Raw genomic sequence first — 16,667 nt, forward strand, 5'->3', positions numbered from 1 at the left:
TTGGCCAGGATGGTCTCGATCTCCTGACCTCATGATCCGCCTGCCTGGGCCTCCCAAAGTGCTGGGATTACAGGCGTGAACCACCCCGCCCGGCGAGATTTTTTTTTTTTTCTTTTAAACGGAGTCTCGCTCTATCGCCCAGGCTGGAGTACAGTGGTGCAATCTCGGCCCACTGCCTCCTGGGTTCAAGCAATTCTCCTGGCTCAGCCTCCCGAGAAGCTGGGACTACAGGCGCACGCCATGACTCTCGGCTATTTTTTTTGCTTTTAAGCTGCGATTACAGGCACGCGCCACCACGCCCAGCTAATTTTTGTATTTTTAGTAGAGACGGGGTTTCAGCTGGTCTCCAACTCCTGACCTTGTGATCCACCCACCTCGGCCTCCCAAAGTGCTGGGTTTACAGGCGTGAGCCACTGCGCCAGGCCAATTTTGCTTTTTTATTCAATCCAGCAGTCTGTCTTTTCAGTGGTGTGTTCAATCCGACAGTCTGTCTTTTCATTGGTGGTTACATTTTAATTTAATGTAATTATTGATATGATTGCATTTAGGTCTACCCTTTTATTATTTTTCTGTTTGCCCTGTAAAATAAAATAAAAGTAGGCCCCTAGGCAAAACAAAATGGACTCCTTGTGGCAAAAAGACCCCCCTGAAAACTTTAAAATCAGAGTCTACAGCTTTAACAAAGCAAGAGGTCAGTCACGCTTCAGTATTCACTTTCCTTACTAAGTACCACGAGACTTTCATTCCTATAACTAAACAGAAGCTAGTTCCTGAAAAAAATGTCTGGGAGATTTCTCCTCCAACCTCAGCAGACCACCTGATGTTGTGGCCAAACTCCCTTCCATCTTCGTGGCTTCACCATGACAGCTGACCAGCATTATGAAGCATTTCTTCCTGATAAATGACCACCAACTACAGACTGTTTCTGGCCAGACCACAGAAACTGCACAAGATGCCTTTGTGCCCTATGCTTACCTTTTGACATAAAGAACCCAATTGCACTTAATGTTAATGTGAAATCAGTGTCCCAAAGTGAACGTGGAATGGATATAAAATATTAATATATGTTTACTCATTGAGCATGCATTTGATTACCTCCATAAATATTCAGAGATTCCCCTATAACCTGCAAAATGTGTATGTTATACTGAACCCCCTGAGACATAAATCCCAACTTCTCTCCTTCGTCTTTGAAGCATGTACTTTTTGTTTGTTTGTTTTGGCTAGAGGCTTTGTTTCTGAACCCACAGGATATAACCCTTTATAGGAAAAAAGCTCTTCTTTTTTGTCCTCTACAGCAACTATCTTTTGTTAACAGCTCTCTGGGTTTTTGTTGTTGTTGTTCCCATGTTTCCTCTTTTTTGTATTCTTTTAGATTATTTTGTAGTCTAATACTACTTTTTAGTATTCCATTTTAATTTATCGGCTAGCTTTCTGGCCATATTCCTTTGTAGGATATTTATAGTGATTTATCCAGAGATCACAATATACATGCTTAATCTCTCAGAATATGAGCTTTTATCACCTCAAATAAAATATAATCTTACTGCCATACAGATCCCTTTACCCTCCCCCTTTTATAATCATCATATTATTATACCACCTACATTGAAAAGTTACCCAAACATCATAATTTTTCATTTCAAGTCATAAATACTATTAGATAAATTGTCTGTTATATTTTCCCAAATATTTACTGTATAGGTTACTCTTCCTTTATTTCTGAAGTTCCAGATTTCCCTCTGGTATCATTTACCTGCTGCCTGCCTGAAGAATTTTCTTTAGCATTTCTTTTGGACTAAGCATGCTGGCAATAAATGCTTAGTTTTCCTTAATCTAATGATGTCTCTATTCAACTGCATTCCTGAAGGGTATTTTCAGAAGATACGTTATTCTGGGTTGACAATTATTTTCTTTCAGCATTTAAAACATGGTGTTCTACCATATTGTAGCCTCAATGTTTTCTCATAAGAATCTGCAGCCATTTAAAAAAATTGTTCCCTTAGTGTAATGTGTCATTTTCTCTAGTGGCTTTTAATATTTTTTTTTTAATCTTTGGCTTCCAACAGTTTTATTATTTATTTATTTTTTTGAGATGGAGTTTCGTTCTTGTTGCCCAGGCTGGAGTGCAATGGTACCATCTCGGCTCCCCACAACCCCCAGCTCCCGGGTTCAAATGATTCTCCTGACTCAGTTTCCCAAGTAGCTGGATTACAGGCATGTGCCACCATGCCCAGCTAATTTTTTTGTTTTTTTTTTTTAGTAGAGATAGAGTTTCGCCATGTTGGTCAGTGTTGTCTTGAACTCCCGACCTCAGATGATCCACCTACCTTGGCCTCCCAAAGTGCTGGGATTACAGGCATGAGCCACCGCACCCAGCTGGCTTCCAACAGTTTTATAAGGTTGAGTGTAGTCGTAGTTTCCTTTAATTTGTCCTGTTTGAGGTTCATTGGCCTTCCTGATTCTGTAAATTTATGTCTTTCACAAAATTTGAGACATTTTTAAGACATTTCTTCTTTAAATATTTTTCTGCACTTCTTATCTCTTTCTTATTTTCTTCAGGAAATCCAATTACATGAGTGTTAAGCCTTTTGATATTGTCCCACAGGTCCATGGGGCTCCATTTACTTTTTTCAATCTTTTTTCTCTTGTTCAGATTGTACAATTTTTATTGATTAACCTTCAAGTTCACTAACATCCCCCTTGTCATCCCCATTCTGCTACTGCTCTCATCTTGTGAACTTATTTTAGATATGGTGTTTTTTGGTTCTAAAATTTCTCATTGGTTCTTTTTTACTTTCTATTTTTCTGCAGAGAACTTCTATCTTGCTATTTATTTCAAGAGTGGTCACTTTTACCTCTTGGAGGATGGTTATAATAACTGCTTTAATACCTATGTGTGATAATCCTAATATATGATCATTCCAGGGTTGGCATCTGTTGATTGTATTCTCCTTCAAGATTTGGTTCGATTTGCTGGTTTATTATGTGTCTGGTAATTTTGGATTACATCCTCTGCATTTTCAATTTGTGTTGTAAAACCTTGTTAAAATCCTTCCAATTATGTTTTTTAGGGGGAGGCAGGGGATGGAGAGAAGGGTTGTTTTAGGAATTAATCGGTCTAGTTAGCTTCAGGTTGTTAGTTTTGTTTCACTTTCTTTTGGTGAATATCTATGTCTTTTCAGTTTTCAAAGCATTTGTTATGTTCTTTGGGTCTCTCCCTCACATATGCCACTTAAGTGTTAGTTTGAGGCTTGGGCAGTGGTTTATTAAAGCTTTTGCTATGCTTCTTTGGTTATGTTTCACGCATGCATAACTTGGGGGTGAGCCAGGGACTTGTGTTGATTCATATGCAGAAATGGGTGATCTCTTCCAGCTCTATCCACACCAGGATTTTCCCCAACTCTCTGGCTCCTAGGGACTCTTCTAGTTCTTCTGAATAGAAATACAGGGTTCTTTCAGGTGAAGTCCTCTTGAATTGCCACTTAGTTTCTTGTGATAAGGCTTCTCTCCAGAAAAAGTGATGAAAGTAAAGAGGAAAAGACAAAGACAAAAACAAAAACAAAAACACGGAGATCTTTCCCCACAACACACACTGTGCAACAAAGGCATCTTTTTCTACTCCTTCTATACTAAGATGGTTTTTTCTAAGTTTTAGGTGCCCACTCCACCTCCATCAGTTAATGCAGCACCATGACTATGCCTGGCCTTGGGGAAAGGCTGGGAGAGAAAAAAAGAGAAAACAAAATGAGGGTTTTTCTCAACACTCTCCTGCTTGAAAAGGTCCCTTTTCCTGGTCCTCCAGCAAGAAAGAAGGGTTTCTCATGGAGATTTTGTTGTGCATGCTGACAGTGGAGTTCCCCAATTCAATCTACCCTGAGTCAAAACTGGGAGATAGAGGAAATTATAGAAAACTCATTATCACCATACCAGTCATCCTTTTAATTTTGACTTTCCCTACCAATTTGGTATTCTGTAAGCTCCAAAATCCTCAGCTATTTGGTTTTTTTGTTTGTTTTTTTAAATTATCCAGAGTTTTTAGTTATAATTGATGGGTAAGATAGACTCTAGTGGGGTTACTCCATTTTGGCCAGCACTTTACCATAGGTAAGCCTATCAAACATAATTGTCAAAATTGTTGGATAGGAGGATGCAAAGACTAATCAAGAGGTCAGTAGCTACTACCACAGGAAGCCATCTGTTATTTAACTTCTGTCTCTTCATTTATTAGAGGTAATACCACCTTGCTGTGACTTTTTTCTAAGGTGTATTTTAAGTTGCAGTTTAATATATGTGATATGAACCCATTTATGTATCACAACAAAAGTTATATGTGTAAGGTTACACAGAGATTACACGCAGAACTAGCTACTAGTTAAAATTGTGGAAGATGGGAATGAAGGCATACCTTTTTAAAACGCTGTACGTGTTTGTACTGTTGGAACATTAGAAATGACCAAACCAACCTACCAAAGAAAAGAAGAATCCTCCTTATCCTAAAACTTATAGTTAATGTCAGCTTTCACAGATTTCAGATGATTTATGTCTGATTTCTAGCTGCAGTAGAAACCTTTGGTGGGTGTCTGCTCAGCTCATCACAACTTTCTCTCTTTCTTTAAGAATCCTCCTCCCAATACACACTTCCCAGAAGGCCAGGCCCTTGGCAGCCATGTAGATAGTAAAGACCCAGTCTCCCTGGCCAACTGAAGGATTCTGTCTCCTGAAGATTTATACTGGGAACTGAAGGGGCTAGCTTATTCTGGACTGTACACTTGATCTGATGTTATTCTGCTTAAGGAGCTGTAGTACAGCCACCTTCTACCACACATAGCAGTAAGTAGAGAACTGGTCACTGTGGCTAATGTCTATAATCCCTGCACTTTGGGAGGCAGAGGCAGTTGGATTGCTTGAGGCCAGGAGTTTGAGACTAGCCTAGGCAGCATAGCAAGACCCTATCTCCACCAAAAAAAAAAACAAAAAAATTAACTGATTGTGGTGATGTGCATACCTGTAGTCCCAGCTTCTCTGGAGACTGGGGTGGGAGAATTGCTTAAACCCAAGAGTTCAAGGCTGCAGTGAACAGCTATGATTGTGCCACTGTGCTCCAGCCTGGGTGACAGAGTGAGACCTCATCTCTTAAAAAAATAAATAAATAAAATAAGTAGAGTAAACCATTTAGCATAAAGAGGAGGAAAAAAAAGCACAGAAAAGTGCAAATAAAAAAACCAAGTGGTCAGAGAAAAGGAGAGAATTAAACATAATGAGAATTAGGTGGAGAATAAGCAAAAAATAAACTGAGAGAAGCGCTGAGTTGTTCCTAAAGGCTTTTAAATTTCCTAGTTGTACTAGTCTATTCTCACATTGCTAATAAAGACATACCCAAGACTGGGTAATTAATATAGAAAAACAGGTTTAGTCTGGGCGCAGTGGCTCATTCCTGTAATCCCAGCACTTTGGGAGGCCAAGGCAGGTGGATCACCTGAGGTCAGGAGTTTGAGACCAGCCTGGCCAACATGGTGAAACCCCATCTCTACTAAAACCACAAAAAATTAGCTGGGCATGGTAGTGCATGCCTGTAATCCCAGGTACATGGGAGGCTGAGGCAGGAGAATTGCTTGAAACCAAGAGGCAGAGGTTGCAGTGAGCCTGTATCGTGCCACTGCACTCCAGCCTGGGCAATAGAGGAAGACTCCATCTCAAAAAAAATAAAGAAAGAAAGAAAAAGAGGTCTAATGGGCTCACAGTTCCACATGGCTGGGGAGGCCTCACAATCATGGCAGAAGGCAAAGTAGGAACAAAAACGTGTCTTACATGGCAGCAGGCAAGAGAAAATGAGAACCAAGTGAAAGGGGATCCCCCTTATAAAACCATTAGATCCTGCGAGACTTACTTACTACCACGAGAACATCATGAGGAAAACCATGATTCAATTGTCTCCCACCAGGGCTTTCCCACAAAGCGTGGAAATTATGGGAGCTACAATTCAAGATGAGATTTGGGTGGGGACACAGCCAAACCGTGTCACTAGTTCCACTACCTTTTGTGGCCTATCAACATTGTTATCATTTATTCAAGGAAATAATCATGTGTTTTTATAATAATTATTTCATTTTCCTTAAACTCTCTGAACTAAGACATTATATTTCTAGCCCTAAATAGAAAACCAATGTTACAGAGAAAATGTGACTTGGATAACTATGATTTTCTTATTGTTTTGAAAAGAAAGAGATGGTTGAGATTGTACACATATGAAATAGCTCTAAGAAGGCATAATCCAGTATGCTATCACTATGGCCAGATCTTATCTTAAATGGGGAGCATAGCAAGAAAAAAATTGTATAGTAAATTTGGGAAAGGGTGGGAGCATGTGGATTGATTAGGAAAAAACAGATTTCTGGCGATCTTGGAATGAACAATTATATTAGTCCATTCTTGCACTGATATAAAGAACTACCAGAGAATGGGTAATTTATGAAGAAAACAGGTTTAGTTGGCTCACAGTTCTGCAGGCTGTACAGGAAGCATGGGTGGGGAGGCCTCAGGAGACTTACAATCATGGCAGAAGGTGAAGACAAAGGAGCCACATCTTACATGGCAGGAGCACAAGGAGGAGAGAGAGGGGAAGAGGTGCCACACACTTTTAAACAACCAGATTTTGGCCCGGTGCAGTGGCTCAAGCTTGTAATCCCAGCACGTTGGGAGGCTGAAGTGGGCAGATCACTTGAGGCAAGGAATTGAAAACCAGCCTGGGTAACATGGTGAAACCCCATCTCTACTAAAAATCATACAAAAAAATTAGCTGGGGGTGATGGTGCCTGCCTGTAATCCCAGCTACTTGGGAGACTGAGGCAGGAGAATCACTTGAACCCAGGAGGCAGAGGTTGCAGTGAGCCAAGACTGTGCCACTGCATTCCAGCCTGGGCCACAGAGTAAGACTCAAAAATAAATAAATGAATGTCTCAATAAATAAATAAATAAACAACCAGATCTCACGGTAATTCACTTACTATCATGAGAATAGCAAGGGGAAAATCTGCCTGCATGATCCAATCACCTCCCACCAAGCCCCACCTCCAACATTAAGGATTACAATTCTACATGAGATTTGGGCAGGGACACAAATCCAAACAATATCAATAATTTACTCAGAAAAAAACTACCTGTATGCATTCATTCAACAAATATATTTTGATTAGCCACTACATCCCAAGTATTGTAAGTGCTGGAGATGGAGTAGTGAATAAAACGAGGCCTTGCCCACATGGTGTTTATGGTCTAGGGGCAAGGAGGCAAAACAAACAAATACGAAATAGGGGTGATGGGTACTCTTTTGAAAATAAAGTGGGGGTTAGATAATACCTTGGCAGGTATGATACTTTGTATAAGAAGGCCCAGGGAAGCCTTGCTGATAAGGTGGCATTTAAGCTGAGACCTGATGGAAGTTTGGGAGAAAGCCAAGCTGATCTCTGCAGAGTATGGGTGGCATCTTTGAGCAACAGCAAGATTTCCTGTGTGAAGTATAAAGGGGAGAGGGTGGTAAACGATGGGACCATGAGTGGACATGTCATGAAGAAGGCCAGATCATCCTGGCCATAATTACTCTGGTTTTTACTCTGAGCACAGTAGGAAAATGTTAGAAGGTTTTGGGCAGAGGGGCAAAACAACTAAATTCTTAGCAAATCACTCTTACCGCAGTGGGAAGAATAGACCCTATGGGGTGAGTCTGGATGTGGGGCAAGAATTAGTAGGCTCTTGGAATACTCTAGGTGAGAAAATTTAGTAGTCTAGACAAAAGCAAAAATGATGAATATAGTCTAGATGTATTTAAGGTAGTGCTGACAGGATTTGCTGATGGGAAAATTGTGAGTTGTGTGAGAGACGAGTTACATTTTTTTTTATCAGTAAGTTTTTGGATTAAACAGCCGGGTGGCTGGAGATACCATTTACTGAGATGAAGAGTCACAATTTCTGTGTGGGGTTGGGGAGAAGACGCAATAGCTCTGTTTTGGGATGCCTATCTGTAGCTAACAACACGCCATGTGTCTAAAGACCAGACATGGTTATAAGACATGCTTTAAATCTATTAGCTTGTTTAAGCAATCATCTGAGATAGAGTAATAATATTGAGCCATTTTGATTGAGGAAACTAGGCAAAGAGAAGTCACATATCCCTTGCCCGAATGCAAAGTTAGGATCTAAATCTAGGGAGCCTAGCTCCAGAATCTGCACTCTTATCTATCCAAATGGATATATCAGCAGGCAATTGGATACAGTCTTCAGTTCAGGGTAGAAGTCAGGTCTAGATAGAGATATGCAATTGGGAATTATTAGCACATTGATGGTATTTGAAGCCACGGTACTGTTTGAGATCATGTAAGGAGAGAGGATGGATGGAAAAGACAATCAGTTCAGGGTCTAAGTCTTGGGGTATTTCATCATTTGGAGCTCAGAAATGAGAGAAGACACCAGTAAAGAAAAAAAAGTTGGCCCAGCATGGTGGCTCACATCTGTAATCCCAACACTTTGGGAGGCTGAGGAGGGAGGATTGCTTGAACCCAGGAGTTCGAGACCAGCCTGTGCAACATGATGAGACTTCATTTCTACAAAAAATAAAAATAAAAATAAAAATTAGCTGAGTGTGGTGGCATGTGCCGGTAGTCCCAGCTACTTAAAAGGCTGAGCCAGGAGAATTGTTTGAGCCTGGGAGAGTGACGCTGCAGTGAGCTATGATAATGCTACTGTGCTCCAGCCTCGACAACAGAGCAAGACCCTGTCTCAAAAAAGAAGAAAAAGAGAGGACTTGCCTGCGGAGTAGGAGGTAAATCAAGACAGTGTTGTGTGTGGGAAGCCAAACATAGAAACTAGGCTGGGCATGGTGGCTCACGCCTGTAATTCTAACACTTTGAGAGGCCAAGGTAGGAGAATCACTTCAACCCAGGAGTTTGAAAACAGCCTGGGCAACAAAGTGAGACCCAATCTCTAAGAAACATTTTAAAAATATATGGGCAGGGTGGTGCATACCTACAATGCCAGCTACTCAGGAGGCTGAGGCGGGAGGATCCCTTGAGCCCAGGAGATTGAGACTGCAGTGAGCTATGATCGCACCACTGCACCCCAACCTGGGTGACAGAGTGAAACCCTGTCTCTAAATCAATCAACCCTGTCAGTCAACCAATCATAGAAATTGTTTCAAGAAGGAATGATCAGCTCTGTCAAATACTGCTGATAGCTTGAAAAAATGATGACTGAGAATTGACCAATAGATTTGACAATACAAAAGTCATTGGTGGCTAAGCATTTTCAAGGAATGACAGGGGCAGAAGCTTGAAGGAGTGTGTCAAGGAGGGATAGGAAGAGGGTAAATGGAGATCACCAGCTTGGACAACTTTTGAAGATTTTTTTCTAAATAAAAGGAAGCATAACTAAGTTCTCTTTTCTTCTCCCCTAGTGGCTCTCTACTGACTCCTCCAGATTGTGACACTCCATTTTCACCAAACTGGTAACTCCCAGAAAAGTCATATCTGGGGGCCTTACAAATCTCAGTTGTCAGAAACGCACTTGACCAACAGTCAATCATATGCTCATTCTCACCTCTGCCCTTTTCTGGTTCATGGGCCAGTTATCAACCTAGCATCTGGTCCTATTAACCCAGGTGTCTCCCTCAAACTGTACCTCTTAATAGCCTTCCCAAACTCCCAGACTGGGTCAGGCATCTATAATCATGGGATCCTGAACTTTGCTCTGTGGTGCTTATCACAGTTTATAATTATACACATTTTTGTATGATTGTTTTATTTATGTTTGTCTTTTCTGCTATGCTGTGCTAAGAAACTGGGCTCTGGAATCAGATCGCCAAGGTTCAAATCTTGATCACACGGACTAGTTGGATGGGCAAGTAATTTAGTCACACTGAGACACAGTTTTCGTATCTGTTAAAGTAGTATTCACTTCATCCAATTTTTGTGAGGCTGATACTATGTAAAGGGTCTAAAGACTGGTGCCTAGCATTCAATTAATCTGAAAATCATTGTGAATATATTAAAGTAGAAAATACATATTTTAATATAGCCAAAATAACCCAGAGCTAATCTGTTTTGTTTCCACCTACTCTTCCCTCCTTCCACTGCCACTCAGGCTCACTGTGTTATATATTAGGCACATATCTTTTTTGTTATCTTTATTATACCCAACTGCAAAAACCATTATCTTACTGAATTTAGCAACTAGTAGAATTTTTTAATGGAAGTGGTCTAAAACGTTATAAGAAATTCCACCATTACTTTTTCCCTACAGTACAGAAGCCCCTTTGTTGTTTTGGGGGAATACCTAACAAGTAAAAGGCACTGAGTGAGTTTTCCAGTTATCTGTTACTCCGTAACAAACCACCTCTCCACCTAGTGTCTTAAACCAACCATTTGCTATGTTTTATTACGATCTGGTGGGTAAATTGGGCTCATCTGAGTAGTTCTTGCTTGTCTCTCTCATACTATTGCAGGGAAAGAGGGCCTGGAGCTAAAGTCATCTGTATGCTTCACTGTGCTGGATGTCAAATGTGGTTTCTTCACTCACATGTTTAGGTGGAATAGAGTGATGGAACAGCAGCTGAGGACTAGCTGGATCGATTTCTCTCTCTCTCCTCTCTCTCTCTCCCTCCCTCCCTTTCTCTTTGTCTCTCCTCTCCATAGTTTTCTCCATGTGGTAGCTTGGCTCTTTAATAGTATGGAGATTTCAATGTGTTCACACTTCTTACATGATGGCTGGCTTTCCCAGAATGAGACCTAGGTGGAAACTACAAGACTTCTTACCTTGGCTCAGGAGTCACACAGTGTCACTTCTACTGCACTCTGTTAGTCAAAAGCAAGTCACACAGGAGCAAGCCAGATTCAAGTGGCAGGGAATGCACAAAAGTATGCATTCTGAGAGGCATGGTTCATCGGAGGGCCATCTTTGAGGACTAATGACCAAAGTGAGCCTATACATATATACAATAAAACCACAAAGACTCTGCCTTTAAGAAGCTTATAGTATTGTATAGGGCAGGGGTTTTTAACTTTTGCACTACTGACTCTTTTTATTAAATACATTTTATTTTTAGAGTAGTTTTAGATTTATGAAAACATTGCAAAGATAGTACAGTTCACATATACCCTACACCCAGTTTCCCCTATTATTAACATCTTACATTAATATGATACATATATTACAATTAAAGAACTGATCAATTGACATATTATTATTAACTACAGTCTATACTTTACTCATATTTCCTGAGTTTTAACCTAAAGTCCTTTTTCTGTTCAAGGGTCCCATACATTACATTTAGTGTACATATCTCCTTAGACTCCTCTTGGCTATGATAATTTCTTACACTTTGTTTTTGATGGCCTTGACAGGTTTTTGTTTTTTTTTTTTTGAGACGGAGTCAGGCTGGAGTGTGGTGGTGGATCTCGGCTCACTGCAACCTCCAGCTCCTGGGTTCAAGCAATTCTCCTGCCTCAGCCTCCTGAGTAGCTGGGACTACAGGTGCGCGCCACCACACCCAGCTAATTTTTGTGTTTTTGGTAGAAACAGGGTTTTGGCATGTTGGCCAGGATGGTCTCAATCTCTTGACCTCATGATCTGCCCATGAGGCCGAGGGGCCTCCCAAAGTGCTGGGATTACAGCCATGAGCCACCGCATCCGGGCAGGTTTTGTTTTTTTTTAGAGACAGAGTCTTGCTCTATCACCTAGGCTGTAGTGCAGTGGTGTGATCACAGCTTACTGCAGCCTCGACCTCCTGGCCTCAAGTGATTTTCCCATCTCAGCCTCCCAAATAAGCAGCAATGAGAGCAACCATGCCTCACTAAGTTTCATATTTTGTGTACAGACAGAGTTTTGCCATGTTGCCCAGGTAGGTCTTGAACTCCTGGGCTCAAGTGATCCTCCTGCCTCGGCCTCCCAAAGTGCTGAGATTACAGGCATGAACCACCACACCTGGCTCCTTGGCAGTTCTGAGAAGCCTGGTCAAATGTTGTATCAAATGCCCCTCAATTGGAATTTATCTGATGCTTTTCTCATGATTAGATTGGGGTTAGAGCACACACATTATCAACATGACTTACCATTGTTGATGTACCTTTTCATTAGCTGGCTGAGGTAGTGTTTGCCAGGTTTCCTCTGTAAAGTTACTCCCCCATGAAACTCCCCCATGAAACTCCCCTCCCACCTTCTACTGTGGAAGTCAGTAATCAGCCCACACTTTAGGAGTGGAGAATTATACTCCCTCTCCTTAAGGGAGGTTATTTATATAAATCATTTGGAATTATTTGGCAAGGAAGATTTGTTTCTTCTCCTCTGATTAGTTATTTTTCAATAATTTACTTACATTAATATAGACTCATGGTATTTATACTATACTTTGAGTTATAACCCAATACTACTTTGTGTATTTTGTTGTTTAAATAGTTCTAGTTTTAGACATCGAGAGCTCTTTCTGATGGTTCCTGTGTCCCTTTGACATACCCCTAACAATGTGGGTTTTGTTTTGTTTTCTGAGCACTTCCTATTTCCTAGCACTGCAAGATACTCCAGGCCCACTTTGTATATTTTCTGCCCCAGTCCTAGAGTCAGCCTTTTGTCTAAGGTCCCCCAAGTTCCTTTTATTAGAAGCCAAAATTTGTAGGGTGTTTAACAGTATCCTTGGCCTCTGCTTATTACATGCCAGTCGCAACCTTTCTCCTGTAGTCATGAAAATCAGTGATGTTTCCAGACATTGTCAAGTGTCTCCTGGAGGGCAAAATGGCCCCAAGTTGAGAACCACTGCTATAGAGATAGACCTGCTGAAAATTACATTAAGATAATATAATGGAGAGCAGTGGGAGCATTCCAGAAGAAGCTTCTGAACCTGTCAGCAGATATTGCTGAAGGATTCAGAGGAGGTTTGCCAGAGGAGGTGCCATTTGAACTGAGAATTGATTTGCAATTCTCAGTTTTATTGAGCAATTATCACAAGCCAGACATAAGGTAATGTTTTACTTTAATTATTTCTTATAATTCCAACCTTAAAACGCAGGTATTATTGTCAGTTTACAGCTGAAGAAACTAAGGTTCAAAGGGACAAAGTAACTTGCTTAGTAGGGTGCTTGAGCTGGTCTTGAAAGTTCCAGCTGTGCATGTGGATGGAAAGTTACAAGGGTACTGACATGTGCCCACACTGCTTGAGTCAAGACAATCTCAACTACTTTGTTTATAAACCTGCAATACCACTTCATTTTAAATTTATTTTTTTCCCATTGAATTCTGGGTTCTCGAGAGCAGGAACCTTGCAGTGTTCATCTTGTGTCTGCTTTCTAGCACAATGTTTGCAGTGATAGGTGTTCAATAAATGTTTAACAAGTGAATTAATATTCGTCTATGTCATCAAATTCACCACTTACAGCTTATGGAATTAATTCAAGTTCCTTCTGGTCAGATCACTATCCTGGCAGCACCTCTGGTAGAGGACTCATTGCTAGACACACCAACCAACCTCCAGGAGTCTTTTAGTCATTCTTTCTCATTGTTTTACTCTCAGCATCCCATAAGGCTAGTTGGCTGGTATTGTGACTTCCTCAAATGATTATGGTATGTGATCATAATATGTTGCCATGGGTTAGAGCTACAAAACAGGAGTGCTCTAAGGAAGGGAAAAATATGCTACATCTCTAATATTAAAATGTCAGAATGTATTGTTACTAATTTCCACATGTAAGCCCAATTTTATATATATATGTATATATGTGGGTATATATATATTCTTTTGAAAATCCCTTTATCTTGATTGTTGTAGCATTTTAAGAGGAAATTTTATGCAGCTCATGAAAGAGTTTTTTTTCCTTTCTTTAATTCCTTCCCATTGTCATCGTACTTGCCTTTTTATTTAATTTATTTATTAATTTTTGGTTGTGAGGATGGAGTCTTTCTCCTTGTTTATTAAACAAAACAAGGGGAGACATGTCCTTTTTTTGTTGCTTTTCTTTATTCTACAACTTTTGGATCTGCTATTTGCAGTTGCTCTGAAATTTTGTCCATTGAATTAGAAGTTGCTCTCTGGTTTCAAGACTCTTTCTTCCTTTCCTTTGCTAAAATTTGGTCTAATTAAAAAAACAGTAGATCATAGTTAAATAAAACTGTACCCAGGATAACCCTAATTTCCATATGCAGATTTATCTGCACTGACAGCCACCCCCCTTACACACACACACTCTCTCTCTTTCTCATTCTCCTTTCCCTCCTCTCCATCTCCCTATTGCATTGTGTCTGACTGATTTTCAGAGCACCTTCGCTGTTTCCCCCTTCTCGTTCCCTTCCCATAAAATATCTAGACAGGAAGGAGGTGGCTGCAGAGGCTGAACAATCTCATATTCTGCCTGCAATGTCATCGTTTCTTTCCCCCATTTTAGGGGGCTGAAGTTGCCCAGCAAGGGATGCAGAGGAGCTGGAAAGGAAGGGGGGAGCTCTCCAGAGGCAGCTGCGGTCAGGGGCAGGGACTGCCGCCAGATGTGCCTGCCTTTCTGGGCTTTGATGAGAAAGGGGCAGCAGGAGGAAATATTGGGAGACAAAAGCCCCGGTTTAAATGATCATTTTCTTTATTTAACATGGCAGCAGACACTCTCTGCGTAGGATCATCATGCCGAGCATAAACTGGACTTTCCCACTTGCCTGGCAGGAGTCACACAGATCCCTGTGTGCTAAATGAACATCTGAGGTAAGACCCACTGTTTCAGATACTTGCTTTTTTCCTAATCAATTAATTTTCTTAAATATATGTTTCAGCCTCAACCACAAACAGTATAGTGGGGGCAAATCTGTGTTAATGTGTATCTAAAAAGCCAAGAAAAAGCAGAGGTATAATAGATTCAAGTCAATTTGGGGAGGTTAGTTACTTTGTCAATTCTATGTATGCTGTTTGTTTTGTAGGAAAAATATTTGGTTTAAGAATAGACTAGTGTCATCCTAATCCACCACTGGTGATAATACTGATGTTCAGACTCTTAAAAAAACTTTGTAAAAAGACAGTGAGCTACAGATGCATGTGCTGTATTTTTAGCTCATATACAAATATTAGAACTCTTATTAAAATGATAGGGTTTTTTTTTTAGCAGAGAAGGAATGAATGCTGCATAATTAAGTACAGTATTTAATTTGGCTGTTGTGAAGCAAAAGAATAAGGTAATAATTTTTATTGTACTAATCAGTCTCAAGATGTTCTCTGTGTTAATTGGGTTAAAAAAATTGCAGTACTTATTAGAAATTCTAATTTCACAATGCAGCACTGACAATAAGCTCAGCCAGTGAATTATTCACATCTTTAATTTGCTCACTTAATGACAGTGTTCTGTAATCAGAGTGCAGAGACTGCTGCCTATGCATTATGTATGATGCTCAGGACTTAAATGCAGGACATTATGAAGCTCTCAGTGGTTCAGTAATTAGTTTTCCACAAGACAGGATTTAGATATTCAGAGATAAAAGTCCATAGTTGGATAATACTAAGGTTGCAACACAAAATAACAAAGGAAAGGAAGCTCGAAGTTTAGACTGAAACTTTGTCTCTAGGGCCTTGTCCACCGTGGAAACAGAATCATGCCACCTGAAATAGTTGCCTAGCTCTGATCACATGTTTGAAAACTGTTTTTGAACAAAGTTGTAGCAGGCAAGGCATTTGAACAATTTCAGTGGACCAGAGGGGAAAGAAAAAACCTTTTTAATTAGTGTTCACAGAAGCCCTGCAATATATCCTCCTAACAAGTCTGTAGTATGCATAGCAGGCATCCTCAATGTGCTTTGTAACTTAGTTAGTGCAAATGCAAATCAGGTTACAATAGTGTTTGGCTGTAATTGTGTTTGTAAAAGGGTTACATGCCCAAATGGATATTGAGCTTGCTCATGGTTTTGTTCCAATTGCTTCTGAGGGAAGGTTTGAAAATCAAATGAGATATTAAGTAAATCTGGGCATGAAAGGAAGTAGATCCGAATTGTCAGTGCAACTTTGGAATTTCTTACACTTGTCAGTTTCAAGTTGTCAGTTTTTCTTTAATGATGCTAAGGTTGTTCTGTCATAATTATGTAACTTTAATGGATTACCCAGCCCATTAGCAATACTTTAAAAATGTATACTAGGTTTCAGAAAACATGTCACAGTATCATTTCTGAAGTTTAATAAGTAACTTGAAATCTTTAAGTGATTTTTTTTAAAAGAAGAACATGCTGTTATGGTAGACTATATGGGGTATTTTTGAGAGCTTAAATATTAATATTTACTAATAAAATGTCACTGCTTTATCATTTATCAGTCTAGGATTTGTGCTCATTTTCAAAATCCAGGAATTAGAATCCTTAGTAAAAATTGGTATCCAACATTGGAATACACAGCAATACTTTGTAAAAACTGCCTTTTATAGGTTACAGCATTATCTACAAGAAAGTTGAGTTGAGAAGCCTTGTAAACAAATGTAATGTTTAGTAAATAATGAAGGGTCAAATTTCTAAAAGTTACATTTTACCATACATTTAAAAAATTCAAAATTAAAAAATATAAGTCACATCTCCAAATTTGACTTCTAATTTCTAAAACTAAAAAGTTACTTCAAAAAATAAAAAAACTTTTTCATAAATGTTTAGGAAGCTATTGCCTGTGTGATACTTAG

General features: G+C 39.8%; 1 long non-coding RNA gene across 21 annotated transcripts in view; it reads left to right on the top strand.

Moving 5' to 3' along the window:
- LOC129060000 (uncharacterized) overlaps positions 1-16,667 on the top strand; it is a 1,058,541-nt gene that overhangs the window by 19,114 nt on the left and 1,022,760 nt on the right. For 20 of the 21 annotated variants that reach the window (XR_010140285.1, XR_010140291.1, XR_010140298.1 and 17 more), the window contains exon 1: positions 14,210-14,725. This is a non-coding gene — a long non-coding RNA (uncharacterized LOC129060000). Of the gene's footprint in view, positions 1-14,209; positions 14,726-16,667 lie in introns of those variants that run through there. The other variant, XR_010140292.1, reaches the window with a different exon arrangement.

Source organism: Pongo abelii, chromosome 5 (assembly GCF_028885655.2).
Source record: "Pongo abelii isolate AG06213 chromosome 5, NHGRI_mPonAbe1-v2.0_pri, whole genome shotgun sequence".
In the NCBI taxonomy this organism is placed as follows: Eukaryota; Metazoa; Chordata; class Mammalia; order Primates; family Hominidae; genus Pongo; species Pongo abelii.